Below are 18,893 nucleotides of genomic sequence, written 5' to 3'. Positions count from 1 at the left end.
TTTGGTGCATATCAATTGTGATCTAATAGGTACTTACCAGCTGGATCTGAAATCTTCCATGTGGGATATATGCGTTTCAGGAAATATAGGTTTTGCAGCAAGTATGTGTACATAGATTAATCTATGCGATATTTAACAGCTGGATCTGTAAATTCCATAGGGTTTATTTACTAATATTCGTGTTTTGTCCGTTTTGAAGGGTGTTTGAACTCGAATGGTATCGGGTGCATTTTACTGCAACTTTTTGAATCCTGAGACGATCATTCACTAAGCTGCCGAGTTTTGCACAATCGTTTTTTCCGATGTCGATGTGATTCGTAATATCAGGCAGTGTTTTACGGGAGTGATGAGTAAAACACTGCCTGAAAAAACACAAGGAATCCCGGCCGGATCTGTGAGATCCATGCAGGGCTTCATTGTGTACCTTAAAAAGTTCATCAAAGTCTTAAAAATTCTGAAAAAAATTGCGTGGGGTCCCCCCTCCTAAGCATAACCAGCCTCGGGCTCTTTGAGCCGGTCCTGGTTGAAAAAATATGGGGGGGAAAATGACAGGGGTTCCCCCATATTTAATCAACCAGCACCGGGCTCTGAGCCTGGTCCTGGTTCCAAAAATACGGGGGACAAAAAGTGTAGGGGTCCCCCGTATTTCTGAAACCAGCACCGGGCTCCACTAGCTGGGGAGATAATGCCATAGCTGGGGGACACTTTGATATCGGTCCCTGCGGCGTGCCATTAAAACCCCAACTAGTCACCCCTGGCCGGGGTACCCTGGAGGAGTGGGGACCCCTTCAATCAAGGGGTCCCCCCCCCTCCAGCCACCCAAGGGCCAGGGGTGAAGCCCAAGGCTGTCCCCCCATCCAAGGGCGGCGGATGGGGGGCTGATAGCCTTGTTTACAAAATATGAATATTGTTTTTAGTAGCAGTACTACAAGTCCCAGCAATCCTCCCCCACAAGCTGGTACTTGGAGAACCACAAGTACCAGCATGCGGTGGAAAACCGGGCCCGCTGGTACCTGTAGTACTACTACTAAAAAAATACCCCAATAAAAACAGGACACACACACCGTGACAGTACAACTTTATTACATACATGCACACCAACATACACACATACTTACCTATGTTCCCACAAGGCTCGGTCCTCTTCTCCATATAGAATCCTAGGGGTACCTGTGAAAAAAATTATACTCACATAATCCAGTGAAGAATCCGGCCTTTGAATAATCCACGTACTTGGCAAAAAAATAAAACGCAAACCCAACCACGCACTGAAAGGGGTCCCATGTTTACACATGGGACCCCTTTCCCCGACTGCCAGGACCCCCCCTGACTCCTGTCAAAGAGGGTCCCTTCAGCCAATCAGGGAGCGACACGTCGTGGCACCCTCCTGATTGGATGTGTGCTCCTGTAGTGTCTGTCAGGCAGCACACGGCAGTGATACAATGTAGCGCCTATGCGCTCCATTGTAGCCAATGGTGGGAACTTTGCGGTCAGCGGTTGACCGAAAGTAACCTCACCGATGTGAGCATTATCTCCCCAGCTAGTGGAGCCCGGTGCTGGTTTCAGAAATACGGGGGACCCCTACGCTTTTTGTCCCCCATATTTTTGGAACCAGGACCAGGCGCAGAGCCCGGTGCTGGTTGATTAAATATGGGGGAACCCCTATCATTTTTTCCCCCATATTTTTTCAACCAGGACCGGCTCAAAGAGCCCGAGGCTGGTTATGCTTAGGAGAAGGGACCCCACGCAAAAAAAAATTCTGATTTTACACTAAACAGACCCTTTCCCATAGATAACCATGCACAGATCTCACTGATCCGTGCATGGTTATCCAAACTCGACTGGAAAAAGCAGGTCTATTTTTTTGCTGCTTTTTTTAACGAATCAAGAAAAAAAGAAGACCCGCACTTGAGCACTCAGAAACTAACACCCAAATACGAATGAATAGTGAATGCCCGTATTCTATGAAATAACAGCCGCGTTTGACCGATGGTCTATTCATTCGTATTTCGGGACGTTGTCATTCAAACCATTACGAATAGACCAGACACTGCCGAGATTGGTGCTTAGCGAATTCCCGGATTGGGACTTAGAAAAAAAAACACAAATCGACCAAACTCGGATTTTTAGTAAATACTGGCCCATGTGTGTATATATATATATATATATGAAATTATTTGGTGCATATCAATTGTGTACTTACCAGCTGGATCTAGAAATCCCCTATGTGGAATACTATGCCATCAGGGTTAGCAACCTATGGTAATTAATTTGATTATTATACGTGAACAAATCCATATTTGTTATACACTGTGGACACTCTTGGGGGTAAATATACTAAGGTCCCGATTTTGACCGAGATGCCGTTTTTTCATCAAAGTGTCATCTCGGTAATTTACTAAGCAATAATCACGGCAGAGATGAGGGCATTCGTAATTTTTTGGAAGTAGTTGTAAAAATTTACGAATGAATACACCATCGGTCAAAATACGCCTGTTTAGATATGAATCTCGGTCATTTACTAACCATTCGTAATTGTAATGTCTGCCGTGAAAATGCATTTGCGGCCGTGAAAAACTACAAATCGTAAAAAAGTCCCAAAAAAAAACGCACCTGCTTTTGAAAAGCGTGTTTACATGTGTACTCAATTATCCATTACTCACACCTGAATGTTTAGCCCTATAAAAGTGTTCCAGGCACATTTTGAAATTCTCTCACTCTGAAATGGCTGCTGTGGTGTGTGCCAATGAGTTTCTGTTTGCTGTGGGATACCTTAGACTGCTCCATGAGGCTTCCAGAAATCAGGGCCAGGTAAGTGAACATGGTCAGCAGGTTGTCCAGGTGCCGCGGAGGCTGCGCCAGCCACGTTTTTTTAGGGGTCGTTTAAACTTAAACGCATTGTCCGATGATAGGGTCATACAGATGTTCCGCCTAAATAGAACCAACATTTTCCGCCTGTATGACCTTGTCAAACTGGGACTAGACCCTGAGACAGCACGCTCTCGCTCTGTCTCAGGCTTGCACAAACTCCTTATAAAAAGGAAAGGATAAGACAAAAGAAATCCTTTTTGGGAGCACTCTTATTGAAATTAGTAATGATAATCAGTCAATATACAGTGAAGTAGTGTAATGATGGATGATCTAAAACTTAACTTTTATTCTGTTCCATTAAAATATCGACCTATATGGTCCAAATATATTTAAAATATCTGAATAATTATTCAAGATAGAAATAGAAAGAAAGGTGAAATATAGGATAGAGTGAGAGTGAGCAGAATAGAACTGCTCCACCAGTGTTATCACATGAAAATATAGGTGATCATCTTGATGATATCCACAGTGCCTGGTATTCCTAAGCGGTCCCCCTTCAAAGTACTAGCCAGGTCTATCCTATCAGCTTCCGAGGTATAGGATCGGGCTACTCTCAGGATAGTACGACCTTGAATGGTAAAGATGATGTATGAAGGAAGAGAGAACCCACTTCTGCTGTCTGTACTCTGCCTATTTTACGTCACTGGATAAATTGGCCCCAGGCTTTTCCAGATGAGAGAGTGTTGGAAAGGAGAACTGTAACCAATTTCTAAGTGGAGTAGATCAGGAATTAATTGTTCCACTTCCACTTAAAATAGGGCAGAAAAAAGAAAGAAAACACTTCTGCTTTCTGTTGTGACAGCCAAATGTACGCTGATATGGGCAGAACCCTTACCAGCACAGCTGTCAGCCAGATGAGAGAGTGCTGAGAAGAGATAAGGTTCCAATGAATATAGAAATAGGAATATAGAAATAGTCAAGAATTTGATCTCCTCCTATGCTCCTTTACCAATATACATGGGGGTATTGAAAAATCAATTAAAGTTCACATACTTTAGGTGTGTTAATATCCTGAGTGTTATTTAATCAATCAGCATATGCTAATAATTTTGTTGAGAATAATTATATAGGGATGGTGCACTATGATGGAACTATACAAAAAATCTAATAAAGTTCACACACTTTAATTATGTTATATCCTGAGTATTAATTAATCAATCAACATATACTAGTGATTCTATTAAGACAGAGATGGCACATTGTGGTAATTTTTCAGAAGATTATTATCACCTAAGACATCTAAGATGATAAATGTAAGCAGACATATTTCTGATCTCTCACATGAAAGTTTTAAAGGAAACAATGTTGCAGAGAAATTCTCCCGCAGTGAATCTGCAAATTCAGTTAGTGAGTATATTTGTAACAATTCAGCAGTGGGGCAGAAAAAGAGCTACATCCTAAACTTGTAACAAAAGGAGTAGTCCCAAATGTGCACAGTTATATAGGCTCTTTAAATAGCACCCTATGATACACTGATTAATTCAAAAGTTGTTCACTTATATTCATTACATCGCAAAATACTGCAAAAAATATATATATAATCAAACTTTATTATATTAATTAGTACCAAAAATTGTTATCCTTTGCTAACACAAGAAATGCAAGAAATCTATAAGTTCCTTTTAACCTCAACAATTATAAAGGATAAGGAATCCACATACATATATATGATTTTCATGCAGCATGAATATCAGGTGTAGCAAAGTCTTTTGATAGCATAAGCGTGCAAAAATGTCTGCCAATTCATTTATGAAGTCTCATTAATTAATATATTGAACCTGTATCAATTCAAACATGGGAATAGACCACATAGCTGAAAATAACATGTACCATATGAATCAAATGCAACAAAGTATCTCATAAGCACACAGAAATTGTTATAAAGTGAATGCACCTTTTTTAATGCTTTCGTTATTATGCATTAACTAAAGACAACAGTGAGTAATTTAAAATAATGAGGATACTGAACAAAACATGTAGGTAAGATATCAACTCTTACACCTCAATTATTTATCATATAGGGTGGGGGAGGAGGAGGGAGAGAGAGGGAGATGTGATGAATAGGGCTGTGGTAGAATCTGTTTAAAGGTGTAAACAGAGTCAATCAGTCATATATCCAGCCCAATTTAAATGCCGGCATTACTCAATCTCCTCCAAAATTTCTAACCCGGCCTGCTCCCACTTCCCCTCGCATACCTTTCACCCTGTAGCGGGGCACAAAGTGCACAAGAATCACCGTTGGTGATCCCCAGGCGTCAGCACACAGCGCACGGCGAGGGGAGGGGGGGAGGGGAAGGGAAAGTGAAGGTGGAGGCCGTGGATGTTTTGATAGGGTACAGACCAAAGTGTTACCAAACGCCGCTCCAGCAGCCCTTGGATGCCGGCGTTACTCTTTCATCTCCGCAAGTCCGAACCAGCCCGTTCCTGCTTTCCCCCACACACAACTCATACATGTAACCTCACTGTTTGGTGCTACGGCCGCCCGAATTCAAAACGGGGAGCGTGGCCGTACGACGTCTCTTGATGACGTCAGTGTCCTGGTCCCTACGTACGTTTCACCGACAGGCTTGTTCACGGGAGCCTCACTCATACTCGCCCAGCCACAGCTATTATATAGGGCTATGTAAATGGACAGTAATTATCCAAATTAAAACAAATGTACTGATGGGGTTTAGTCTGTTCTGAAATGATGGGCAATCCTCCCAATACCAGAATTACATAATTAATCAACACTGAATTTAGACTGTTAATTTAGTATGTAGGTCTAAATAATTTCCTTAATGGTTTGATCAATTGCTGTTTAGATTATAATTGACAGGTGAGTCTAGGTATAGTAAATCCAGAAACCAGACAAAAAAGGACATCACATAGTTAGGTAAATCTACCATATAATGTTGGAAATAAATTAAATTAAAAAGGGTTATAAAAAAGGGGGTTTTATTAAATGAAGATATGAAAAAAAAATATATAAAGAAAACTATACCAGCAGATGAGCCAATAATTGCTCTCTTTATTATTGGCTCATCTGCTGGTATAGTTTTCTTTATATATATTTTTTTCATATCTTCATTTAATAAAACCCCCTTTTTTTATAACCCTTTTTAATTTAATTTATTTCCAACATTATATGGTAGATTTACCTAACTATGTGATGTCCTTTTTTGTCTGGTTTCTGGATTTACTATACCTAGACTCACCTGTCAATTATAATCTAAACAGCAATTGATCAAACCATTAAGGAAATTATTTAGACCTACATACTAAATTAACAGTCTAAATTCAGTGTTGATTAATTATGTCATTCTGGTATTGGGAGGATTGCCCATCATTTCAGAACAGACTAAACCCCATCAGTACATTTGTTTTAATTTGGATAATTACTGTCCATTTACATAGCCCTATATAATAGCTGTGGCTGGGCGAGTATGAGTGAGGCTCCCGTGAACAAGCCTGTCGGTGAAACGTACGTAGGGACCAGGACACTGACGTCATCAAGAGACGTCGTACGGCCACGCTCCCCGTTTTGAATTCGGGCGGCCGTAGCACCAAACAGTGAGGTTACATGTATGAGTTGTGTGTGGGGGAAAGCAGGAACGGGCTGGTTCGGACTTGCGGAGATGAAAGAGTAACGCCGGCATCCAAGGGCTGCTGGAGCGGCGTTTGGTAACACTTTGGTCTGTACCCTATCAAAACATCCACGGCCTCCACCTTCACTTTCCCTTCCCCTCCCCCCCTCCCCTCGCCGTGCGCTGTGTGCTGACGCCTGGGGATCACCAACGGTGATTCTTGTGCACTTTGTGCCCCGCTACAGGGTGAAAGGTATGCGAGGGGAAGTGGGAGCAGGCCGGGTTAGAAATTTTGGAGGAGATTGAGTAATGCCGGCATTTAAATTGGGCTGGATATATGACTGATTGACTCTGTTTACACCTTTAAACAGATTCTACCACAGCCCTATTCATCACATCTCCCTCTCTCTCCCTCCTCCTCCCCCACCCTATATGATAAATAATTGAGGTGTAAGAGTTGATATCTTACCTACATGTTTTGTTCAGTATCCTCATTATTTTAAATTACTCACTGTTGTCTTTAGTTAATGCATAATAACGAAAGCATTAAAAAAGGTGCATTCACTTTATAACAATTTCTGTGTGCTTATGAGATACTTTGTTGCATTTGATTCATATGGTACATGTTATTTTCAGCTATGTGGTCTATTCCCATGTTTGAATTGATACAGGTTCAATATATTAATTAATGAGACTTCATAAATGAATTGGCAGACATTTTTGCACGCTTATGCTATCAAAAGACTTTGCTACACCTGATATTCATGCTGCATGAAAATCATATATATGTATGTGGATTCTTTATCCTTTATAATTGTTGAGGTTAAAAGGAACTTATAGATTTCTTGCATTTCTTGTGTTAGCAAAGGATAACAATTTTTGGTACTAATTAATATAATAAAGTTTGATTATATATATATTTTTTGCAGTATTTTGCGATGTAATGAATATAAGTGAACAACTTTTGAATTAATCAGTGTATCATAGGGTGCTATTTAAAGAGCCTATATAACTGTGCACATTTGGGACTACTCCTTTTGTTACAAGTTTAGGATGTAGCTCTTTTTCTGCCCCACTGCTGAATTGTTACAAATATACTCACTAACTGAATTTGCAGATTCACTGCGGGAGAATTTCTCTGCAACATTGTTTCCTTTAAAACTTTCATGTGAGAGATCAGAAATATGTCTGCTTACATTTATCATCTTAGATGTCTTAGGTGATAATAATCTTCTGAAAAATTACCACAATGTGCCATCTCTGTCTTAATAGAATCACTAGTATATGTTGATTGATTAATTAATACTCAGGATATAACATAATTAAAGTGTGTGAACTTTATTAGATTTTTTGTATAGTTCCATCATAGTGCACCATCCCTATATAATTATTCTCAACAAAATTATTAGCATATGCTGATTGATTAAATAACACTCAGGATATTAACACACCTAAAGTATGTGAACTTTAATTGATTTTTCAATACCCCCATGTATATTGGTAAAGGAGCATAGGAGGAGATCAAATTCTTGACTATTTCTATATTCCTATTTCTATATTCATTGGAACCTTATCTCTTCTCAGCACTCTCTCATCTGGCTGACAGCTGTGCTGGTAAGGGTTCTGCCCATATCAGCGTACATTTGGCTGTCACAACAGAAAGCAGAAGTGTTTTCTTTCTTTTTTCTGCCCTATTTTAAGTGGAAGTGGAAGTGGAACAATTAATTCCTGATCTACTCCACTTAGAAATTGGTTACAGTTCTCCTTTCCAACACTCTCTCATCTGGAAAAGCCTGGGGCCAATTTATCCAGTGACGTAAAATAGGCAGAGTACAGACAGCAGAAGTGGGTTCTCTCTTCCTTCATACATCATCTTTACCATTCAAGGTCGTACTATCCTGAGAGTAGCCCGATCCTATACCTCGGAAGCTGATAGGATAGACCTGGCTAGTACTTTGAAGGGGGACCGCTTAGGAATACCAGGCACTGTGGATATCATCAAGATGATCACCTATATTTTCATGTGATAACACTGGTGGAGCAGTTCTATTCTGCTCACTCTCACTCTATCCTATATTTCACCTTTCTTTCTATTTCTATCTTGAATAATTATTCAGATATTTTAAATATATTTGGACCATATAGGTCGATATTTTAATGGAACAGAATAAAAGTTAAGTTTTAGATCATCCATCATTACACTACTTCACTGTATATTGACTGATTATCATTACTAATTTCAATAAGAGTGCTCCCAAAAAGGATTTCTTTTGTCTTATCCTTTCCTTTTTATATGTAGTGCAACTACAAAAGTTTTTTTGGGAGCACCACCAATAGACAAGGTGCTATCCAAAGAATTGGGTATTAGCACTATTTACATTGGTTATTTTCAGATTCTAATATATTTAACAGCTAGTGCGGAACTGACAAACCTTCTCCTTGCACAAACTCCTGGCTGTGTTACACTTTATGGCTACTGGGAGCTTCCAGGCTGTGGCAGGCGACGTTATTGGTATCTCACAGCCAACCTTTTCAAAATATTTGAATCAGGTGAGTCAAAAAATACATAGCCGGTTATGTCTAAGTGTTGCTTCTGTAAGCTCTTACAACACAGTATTGTATAGAATACCTAACATGACACTCACCTTAGATTGTTTAATGTCCACTCAGGTTTTGGATGTCTTGGATCCACATATTAATGCCTCAATCTGCTTCCCTACCCAGGAGTCGGAGTGGCGTGCTGTCAGGGTAGCTTTCTATGAGCTTGCTCGCATGCCCAATGTGCTGGGGGCCATAGATTGCACACACGTTCAGCTGAGATCACCTAGGGGCCGTCAATATATATATACTAATAGACATATGGCCCAATCCACTAATGTCCAGGTGGTCTGTGATGCAAAATTAAAAATGATGAGTGTTGTTGCAGGTTACCCTGGTGGCTGCCATGACTCCTTCATCCTCAGTCAGTCATCGCTCTTCGATAAATTTGAGGACGGACAAATGCCTGATGGCTGGCTGCTGGGTATGTTTAAAATGTGTTGTGTGTATCTCTTTTAACAACAAACTCTATTTTTGACTAGGGTAATGAATAATCTTACACATGTACTAATGTTGACTATATCTGTTTTTCAGGTGATGGTGGTTACGGCTGCTACTCTTGGCTCCTTACTCCATTGTCCCAACCTGATTCTCCATCTGGTGACAGTGTGAGTACATATGTAGGGAGGCAGGTACGGCAAGAAGTGATTCATCGGTATTTTTCGGGTAAGTTTTTGTTGGATGTAATTATCCTTGACTAAACACTTTGCAATACAAACAATTGTGTGTTTTGTTACTTACTGTTTGTTGTTTATAGTGGTGTGTACATTGTAGTTAGTTTATGTTATCAATACATTGTCATTCATTACCCCATAAAAACATACATACATACATAGCAGCTTCTACAATGTTTGAGACGGACATAGGAAGTTGTGTGTTTGTCAAAACAAATTTTTTATTGCGTTACTCAAAAGTTTTTGATGTATTATTTTTTGCGCTTGTGTGTGCTGGGTGCTGTGCTTTGTGCTGGCTCACTGGCACGTGCTCGGGAGGATCGCCGAACAGGGGAGGTTACTGGCGTTTGGCTAGGGGTCGTGGTTCCAGAGCTGGAGGTCACTTGTTGTGCTGCCATCAATGTTATGTTGTTGCTCAAATTATTTATGCTGGCATTCAGTTGTGTGTTGGTTGCAGTGTGGCTGGCTACAATCCGGGATAAAGATTCATTCACAACCTGGTTGTGCTGTATTAGTTGTATGAGTGTTTGGTGCTGGCGCTGTTGCTCATCAATGATGCGCGTTAAATGAGCCAGCATTTGGTTGTTGTCTGCCCGTATTTGCTCCATCGATGTTGCGATTCGGCCTACTTGGACAATCAGTCTGCCCGAGTTGTGACTAATGCGCGGTAGATGATGGGGCAGACTGGCAAGGTGTTGGGTATGTGCGGTCAGGCTGGCATTGCTTTGGGTCTGTTGGCTTGTCCAACTGGACCAAAAGTCATCTGGAATTTGAGGCTGGGGTGGAGCTTGTACCAGTTGGGGACTCATGGAGGCTTGGGGGATATCCTGCGGCTGTATTGGCTGGCTCGGGTCAACAGGTGTTAGTTGCAGTGTGAATGTTGCCTGTTGGTCTTGTCCCTGCTGGTCCACGTCGGGCATCAAGCTTGGCTCTGTATGGGGTGGACAACATGCACTGTTTACTTTACAAATAATATTTTTGCTAGTTCTAAACATTTCTACATTCATAATACTCCATTATTTTTGTATTTTGAGTTGTGTTTTTAAACTTATAATTTATTTGGTTTACAAACACATATATACCATCACAGGCGTGCACATAGACTGACTTGCGGAATCCTCACCTAACTACCTCCCCTCCACAGCATTACAGTGTTCTGTCACCTCCCCTGTCCAGGATATAGACTGCTTACCTGGATATTCCCGAGGAGCGGAGCAAGTAAGCAGTCTACATACAGGACAGAGGAGGTGTGTGAACACTATAATGGTGTGGAGGGGGTGTTGTTTTTCTATTTTAAGCCAGTAATGTGTTGTTATTTTTATGTGCACGTGTGTGGCCTAAATTTTAACAAATGTGTGTTCATTTTTAAATTTGATGTTGGCGATAGCAACCACTAAGATATTGATAAATTCTGCATTTGCACCTTTAAAAATTTAAGACGTAACATCACATTGTTTGTTATGGCAAACATGTAAGCTCAACTACAACTCACATCATAGTAACTGTACTGTGTAGATGATTTGCTATGTGTTTAGTTTATGTTTTGACTCACCAGATAACTGAGGTGATCTGGGCTCATCACTCTGTGGACTCGCCAATAGTGCCTGTGGTGGCTGGGGTGAGACTGCAGAAATGCGCCGCCTGGGTGGGGAAGATGGAGCCGCAGATTCAGAGACAAGACGCCGTGTCTTACTTGGCCTCCTGGGTAAGTGCCCCGAGCCCTGTGATGGGCGCCTTAGAGGAGGGCGGCTTACAGAAGCAGAACCTATGAGAATATATAAACATTAATATTTTGTACTTCTATGTGTTTGCAGAATATGTGACTACAGTGAATTCTTACCTGCAATCCCAGCATCATCCTGAGTTGTCTGTGACCTGTCTGGCCGGCTGGTCTGTCGGACTGTTGAAAAAGTTGTAAAAACATTATGACCATACTTTGTAAAAAAATGCTAACTGCAAAGCCTTAGTGTACTGTAACCATCTTGTACGTATTGTAAATTAAACTAATTTCTGCTTAAGATCTCCGTGATTCCTTAATTTGTTATGTATATAAAAATGTACATGGTGTTGCAAAAAAAAAAAATGTTACATTGATGAATTATGTGTCAGATATTGCATAGACTGATTACTTGCAACTTGAGCCAAAATGTAAATTAAAAGTTTATTTAAAAATTGATTTAAAAAAAAAAAAAAAAGAACAAGCTGCTATTAGATACAACAGCTATGTCCAAGCAAGATCTCATATTAATTATTGCAACTACACATACCAGCATGCACTGCACCTGATTTTGCATTATAAATTTAAAAAAATACAGCCAAGGCAAGATGGGAAATGCAGTTTAAAAACACAAAAACAGCATAAGGGTGCATAGGCCTGCAATACATGACCAACAATGTATGCATATTTTTTATAAATAATTTCTCCACCATTATCATTTTGCACACTTTAAAATATAATTTCGATTTATCAAACTCACCATCCTGCGTGGGTCGGTCCGAATCCCGGACATGAGTTGCAGACACCACTTCTGCTGGAATCAGTGCCCGCACAGGCTCCTCCCACTCCCGATAGGTTGCCCGGAAAGGGGGGCCACCCCCGGTTTTGCGTGCTGATTTAGCCTCTTTGGCCATCTTGGCCTTGACACGGCGCTTTATGTCATAGAACCTCTTGCGACACGTGTCCTCAGTCCGCCTCACCACACCCTCACTATTTACGGCAACTATTACTTTCCCCCACAGGACAGACTTCCTGCGGGAGGACACCTTGGCAGCATCCTGCCCAAACAATTGCCGATGGTGCTTCATCAGCTCACGCACCAACGCCATGTTTTTAGCATAGCTGAACTTAATATTCCTGCCAGTCTTGGTAGTGGTGCGTGGCTGCGGAGCCACAGCACCATCACTCTCACTGGAGAATGCAGCAACAGGCACCCCCTCCTCCTCCTCCTCACTAACCTCCTCCCTCTCACTAACCCCCTCCACCTCACTCACCTCCTCCACCTCACTAACAGCCTCCACCTCACTAACCGCCTCCCTCTCACTAACCTCCTCCACCACACTGACCTCTGAGTCAGACATGAGGACAAACAACACAAAACACAGAAAAATCAATACAGAAAACACACTCCTCCACTACTACTACTACACACCACACAGCCAACACACACGCTCACTCACTCACAAACAATGACAAAAGACTATAAAAAAAAAACAAGGACAAAAAAGTTTACAAACTGTGAAAAAACAATACTACAAATATGACAAGACTACTTACACACACAGTACAGCACTCAACAATCACAAAACTCCGCACCAAATCCACCAAAAACTCCACCAAACTCACCAACTCCAAATACACCTTCCTCTCTCCTCTCCACTAGCTAAACCCACGAGGTGCGGTGTGTTTGGGGCGGTTTTATAGTAATGTGCACAGACACTCCTCCATCACGAATACAACCAATCACGGACGCGTGACAAAAACGAAACTTAGGACTAAAAACGCGGCCGCAACATCAAAATCACTGCCGTAACAGACATGTGACGCAGTCGTAAAATAAACTAAAAACACGGCCGCAAAACACCCAAATCGGCCGCATTCTACACCAGAAAACCACGAATGACATCGACATCGGACAAAACAAAAAATACGAATACGACAGCTTAGTAAATCCGTCGTAACAAATTCAAAAAGTTGCAGTTTTACACTTTCGATGTCATTCGTGATTATTCTCCCACCAAATCGGGAGAATTACGAATCTTAGTAAATTTACCCCTTGGAGTTTTGATCTAACTAGATTCCAATGGTACAGTGGTGTGGAACAACAGTAAATTAAATTAATAAAGTATAAGTATTTGATCAAAATAACTATAACGGTACAGTGGTGTGGAATAAGATTATATTTATAAAGAATTAAAGTTCAACAGTGGTGCGGGTTTAAGCCTATGCAATTAGCCATATGCAATGTGTCCAACTCACGGATACGGATATTTATATTGAGATCTTCGCTTGATATTTGGTAATTTTTTAATGCCTGATAGGATCAAATCATGATAAAGCCTGGAATTTTTAATAGTGACTAATAAAGAATTAATTTGTAATTATAATATTTATTTTATAAAGCGTGCCCCAGAAAAAGATAAGGTCTTCTTTTTCCTAGTTTTCTCTGCAGTTGCAGAGAGGACTTTTTCTCTTTCATAGTAGCAGTAGACGCCCTGGTGACACCGAGGGTGTTTCAGTCGGTCTATGTGTTCCCTCCTCTTCCTCTCATCTCAAAAATTTTGAGAATCATAAGAAGAAAAAGAGTGTAGACAATACTCATTGTTCCAGATTGGCCTCGAAGGGCCTGGTATTCAGATCTTCAGAAAATGCTCACAGAAGATCCGTGGCCTCTCCCTCTCAGGGTGGACCTGTTGCAGCAGGGGCCCTGCGTGTTCCACCGCGGTTACATTTGACGGCATGGCGGTTGAACACCGAATCCTAGCTGTAAAAGGTATTCCGGAAGAAATCATCCCTACTCTGATAAAGGCTAGGAAGGAGATGACGGATTAACATTATCACCGAATCTGGAGGAAGTATGTATCTTGGTGTGAGGCCAAGAATGCTCCTACGGAAGATTTCCATCTGGGCCGTTTTCTCCACTTTCTACAGACAGGAGATGATATGGGCCTGAAGTTAGGCTCCATTAATGTACAGATTTCGGCCCTATCTATATTCTTTCAGAAGGAATTGGCTTCTCTCCCAGAAGTCCAGGCTTTTGTGAAGGGAGTGCTGCACATCCAGCCTCCTTTTGTGCCCCCAGTGGCACCATGGGACCATAATGTGGTATTAAGTTTCCTGAAATGTCACTGGTTTGAACCTCTTCAAACGGTTGAATTGAAATTTCTCACTTGGAAGGTGGTCATGTTATTGGCCTTGGCATCTGCAAGGTGGGTGTCAGAGTTGGCGTCCTTGTCTCACAAGAGCCCCTATTTGATTTTCCATGAGGATAGAGCAGAGTTGAGGACGCGGCCTCAATTTTTGCCTAAGGTGGTTTCTTCATTTCATATGAACCAACCTATTGTGGTGCCTGTGGCTACGGGAGACTTGGAGGACTCCAAGTCCCTGGATGTAGTCAGGGCCTTAAAAATTTATGTAGCCAGAACGGCTAGGGTTAGGAAAACAGAGGCTCTGTTTGTCCCGTATGCAGCCAACAAGGTTGGCGCTCCTGCTTCTAAGCAGACTATTGCTCCCTGGATCTGTAACACGATTCAGCAGGCTCATTCTACGGCTGGATTGCCGTTACCAAATTTGGTAAAGGCCCATTCCACTAGGAAGGTGGGCTCTTCTTGGGTGGCTGTCAGAGGCGTCTCGGCATTACAGCTTTGCCGAGCGGCTACTTGGTCGGGTTCAAACACTTTTGCAAAATTCTACAAGTTTGATACCCTGGCTGATGAGGACCTCGTGTTTGCTCAATCGGTGCTGCAGAGTCATCCGCACTCTCCCGCCCGGTTTGGAGCTTTGGTATAAACCCGATGGTCCTTACGGAGTCCCCAGCATCCTCTAGGACGTAAGAGAAAATAAGATTTTAAACCTACCGGTAAATCTTTTTCTCCTAGTCTGTAGAGGATGCTTGGCGCCCGTCCCAGTGCGGACTAAATCTGCAAGACTTGTATATAGTTGTTGCTTACATAAGGGTTATGTTACAGTTGAGATCGGTCTTTGACTGATACTGGTTTTTGTTCATACTGTTAACTGGTTGCGTATATTCCAGGTTATACGGTGTGGTTGGTGTGGGCTGGTATGAATCTTGCCCTTAGATTAACAAAATCCTTTCCTCATATTGTCCATCTCCTCTGGGCACAGTTTCTCTAACTGAGGTCTGGAGGAGGGGCATAGAGGGAGGAGCCAGTGCACACCCATACTAAAAGTTCTTTATAGTGCCCATGTCTCCTGCGGAGCCCGTCTATACCCCATGGTCCTTACGGAGTCCCCAGCATCCTCTACGGACTAGGAGAAAAAGATTTACTGGTAGGTTTAAAATATTATTATTTTTTTCAATAGTGAGAGCCATTGTGGTTCTATACTGAGACACTCTCCTGATTGGGCGAGGCCAGGTCACAAGGAGTGCAAATCGTTGTTTTCTCTCTGACTGTTCTTCAACACAGGGGAAGGCTGTTATTCCCAACGACGCAGGTGTCGGAGGTGGGTATCAGAGTAGATACGGAACGGTAAAAGTTCTGTGGGTTCCTGTGGAAGGAGGTCTGAGGATCTGGAGTCGGATCAGATTTGCAGTGACAATCCTTCATTATGTTCTGTTGATGAAGAAGATCGGTGTGGCCTAGGAGGCTTTTTCGGTGAGCAGGTCAAATGCCAGAGTGGTTTCCTCGGGCCAGTTGGAAAAGTGGTCCGGATCTCACCTGTGCATGCGACGGAATATAATACTAATGGCCAGGTTTTCGATCCCGTGCTGTCGGCTCAGTTCTCACCTCCTAGAGGGACGAAGGTTCGGCATCCAGGATGAGAACCTGGTCTCCATGCAGGCAGATCTCCGAGACTGGGGAGCAGTCCTTGCAAGGGAAGTATTTCCAGAGGAAAATATCGAGCTGGATGGCTTGTCTGCAATAGGCTTTCTTGAATTAGGAGCTAGTTTCAAGAAACATATGCTTGGTGATCTGCCCATGTTAATTCTGTCGGACGACTTGACAGCAGTGGTGTAGGTAAGCCGCTAGGGCAGAACTAGGAGAGAAGAGAAAATGGCAGATGCTGAAAAACTTTTCCGCTGGGTGGGAAGACTGGTGAACGCTGTATTGGCAGTCTTCGCTCCAGGAGTAACCGTCGGAGAAATAGTTTCCTCTACAGATGTGATCTCCATCCGGGAGGAATACGGTCGTCATCGAGAAGTTTTTGCTGAAGCGACAGGTCGTTGAGGGGTAATTCTGTGTAGAAAAAAAAAAACTGTGTTCCCTAATGCACACCGAGTGAATAATATTACTACATAATAATAGTCAGATTATACGGAGATCTTAGTTGCGTATATCTGCAGATATAGGGTTAAGCCCCCAGGCCGATCGACAAGGCTTCTCCGTCACTGGGGGTCCCTAATACTAGGTATGGGCCTGGGGTGCAGGACCCCATGATGTCGGCACAGGTCGGCCACCCCAGGTCAGCACACAGGTGAAAATTAATAGGGGTTAATAAGAAGCACAGAAGTGCTATGTAAGTGGTGTGATTAAAATAATATATACAAAGTGATAGGAAAAATAATAAGTGTTAATAAAGTGTTAGGGTGTGCCGACCTGAAGCAGACCAGCCATACCGACACAGGGGCCACCGCACCCCACACCCACCCCATAAATAATTACAAATATATCTGGGTTAAATTCCCAGTGTAAGGCCACATGGTAATGGCACCTACAGCATCTGAGAGCCAGCTTACCTGGGGATACCCCTGGCTTCCCCTATGGCACTTCTGGAGTCAGCAATCCCTCCTTTCTGCCTCAATTGGACATGTTGGCGTCTTGGTCCCGGGAGGCCGGCGTCCCTCGCCGCATCCTTTGGGTGGTCTGCGGCGTCCTTAATATAGCCGAGAGTCACATGATGGCGTCGCGCCTCAAAAAGGAGCTTCCAAGGTATTGTTCCAGGTCAAGGGACCCCCAAGCCAGTGCAGTGGATGCCCTGGTAACTCTCATTCCAGGGTTGCTGAGGATCGTACGACGAACAGGAGTTCAGGCAATGCTCGTTGTTCCAGATTGACCACAGAGGGCTTGGTATCCGGATCTTCAGGATTTGCTTGTAGAAGATCCTTGGCCGCTTCCTCTAAGACAGGACCTGTTACTGCAGGGGCCCTGCATGTTTCCGAACTTACCGCGGCTGCGTTTGACGGCGTGGAAGTTGAACGCCAGATCCTAGCTCGGAAGGGTATTCCTGGGGAGCTCATCCCCACTCTCCTTAAAGCTAGGAAGGAGGTTACGGCAAAACATTATCACCGTATTTGGAGGAAGCATGTGTCCTTGTGTGATACCAAGGCAGCTCCTGCGGTGGAGTTTCATTTGGGTCGTTTCCTACATTTTTTGCAGGCGTAGATGCAGGCCTGGAATTGGGTTCCATTAAAGTGCAGTTTCGGCTTTATCCATTTTCTTTTAAAAGGAATTGGCTGTCCTTCCTGAGGTTCAGACTTTCATGAAAGGAGTGCTGCATATCTATCCTCCATTTGTGTCACCCGTGGCACCGTGGGATCTTGAAGTGGTGTTGCAGTTTCTTATGTCTCACTGGTTTGAACTTTTGCGTAAGGTTGAGTTAAAGTTTCTCACTTGGAAATTGGTCATGCTTTTGGCTCTGGCATCTGCTAGACGAGTGTCAGAGTTGGCGGCTTTGTCTCACAAGAGTCCATATTTGATCTTTCTTTCTGATAGAGCGGAATTGAGGACTCATCAACAATTTCTGCCGAAGGTGGTTTCTTCGTTTCATATAAACCTACCTATTGTGGTACCTGTTGCTACGGATGTTGTGGCGGTTCCAAAATCTTTTGATGTTGTAAGAACCTTGTCAGAACGGCTCTTACTAGGAAAACGGAGGCTCTATTTGTCCTGTATGCTTCCAACAAGATTGGAAATCCTGCTTCTAAGCAGACTATTGCACGCTGGTTTTGTAATACGATTCAGCAAGCTCATTCTTCGGCTGGGCTACCATTACCGAAGTCTGTAAAGGCCCATTCTACCAGGAAGGTGGGCTCATCTTGGGTGGCTGCCCGAGGGGTCTCGGCACTTCAACTTTGCTGAGCAGCTACGTGGTCGGGTTCAAACACTTTTGCTAAGTTCTACAAGTTTGATACCCTAGCTGATGAGGACCTCATGTTTGCTCAATCGGTGCTGCAGAGTCGTCCGCACTCTCCCACCCGTTCTGGAGCTTTGGTATAGACCCCATGGTCCTTTTGGAGTCCCCAGCATCCTCTAGGACGTAAGAGAAAATAGGATTTTAATACCTACTGGTAAATCATTTTCTCCTAGTCCGTAGAGGATGCTGGGCGCCCATCCCAGTGCGGACTGTTCATTGCAGTTGTTGTGTTACTGGTTAATTTTTTTGGTTACACGTGGGTCGTGTATCGGTTATATTCAGCTTGTTGCTGTTGTTAGTTCATACTGTTATCTGGTTTCATACTACTCAGGTGTACGGTATGTTTGTGGTGTGGGCTGGTATGTGTCTCGC

The 18,893-nt window shown here is 42.8% G+C and overlaps 2 long non-coding RNA genes across 2 annotated transcripts; one reads left to right on the top strand and one right to left on the bottom strand.

Annotated features, from left to right (window-relative positions):
• Positions 1-10,488: 10,488 nt before the first annotated feature.
• LOC134935686 (uncharacterized) lies at positions 10,489-11,599 on the bottom strand. Its single transcript, XR_010180341.1, has 3 exons — positions 11,550-11,599; positions 11,262-11,474; positions 10,489-10,640 (listed from the first exon to the last, which is right to left on the bottom strand). It is a non-coding gene; the product is annotated as an uncharacterized LOC134935686 (long non-coding RNA).
• Positions 11,325-11,727, top strand: LOC134935688 (uncharacterized). The gene is made up of 2 exons (XR_010180342.1): positions 11,325-11,414; positions 11,524-11,727. It is a non-coding gene; the product is annotated as an uncharacterized LOC134935688 (long non-coding RNA).
• Positions 11,728-18,893: the final 7,166 nt, after the last annotated feature.

The sequence above is a fragment of the Pseudophryne corroboree genome, chromosome 6 (genome assembly GCF_028390025.1).
Source record: "Pseudophryne corroboree isolate aPseCor3 chromosome 6, aPseCor3.hap2, whole genome shotgun sequence".
Classification (NCBI taxonomy): Eukaryota; Metazoa; Chordata; class Amphibia; order Anura; family Myobatrachidae; genus Pseudophryne; species Pseudophryne corroboree.
This window is presented reverse-complemented; position numbering and strand designations above follow the sequence as displayed.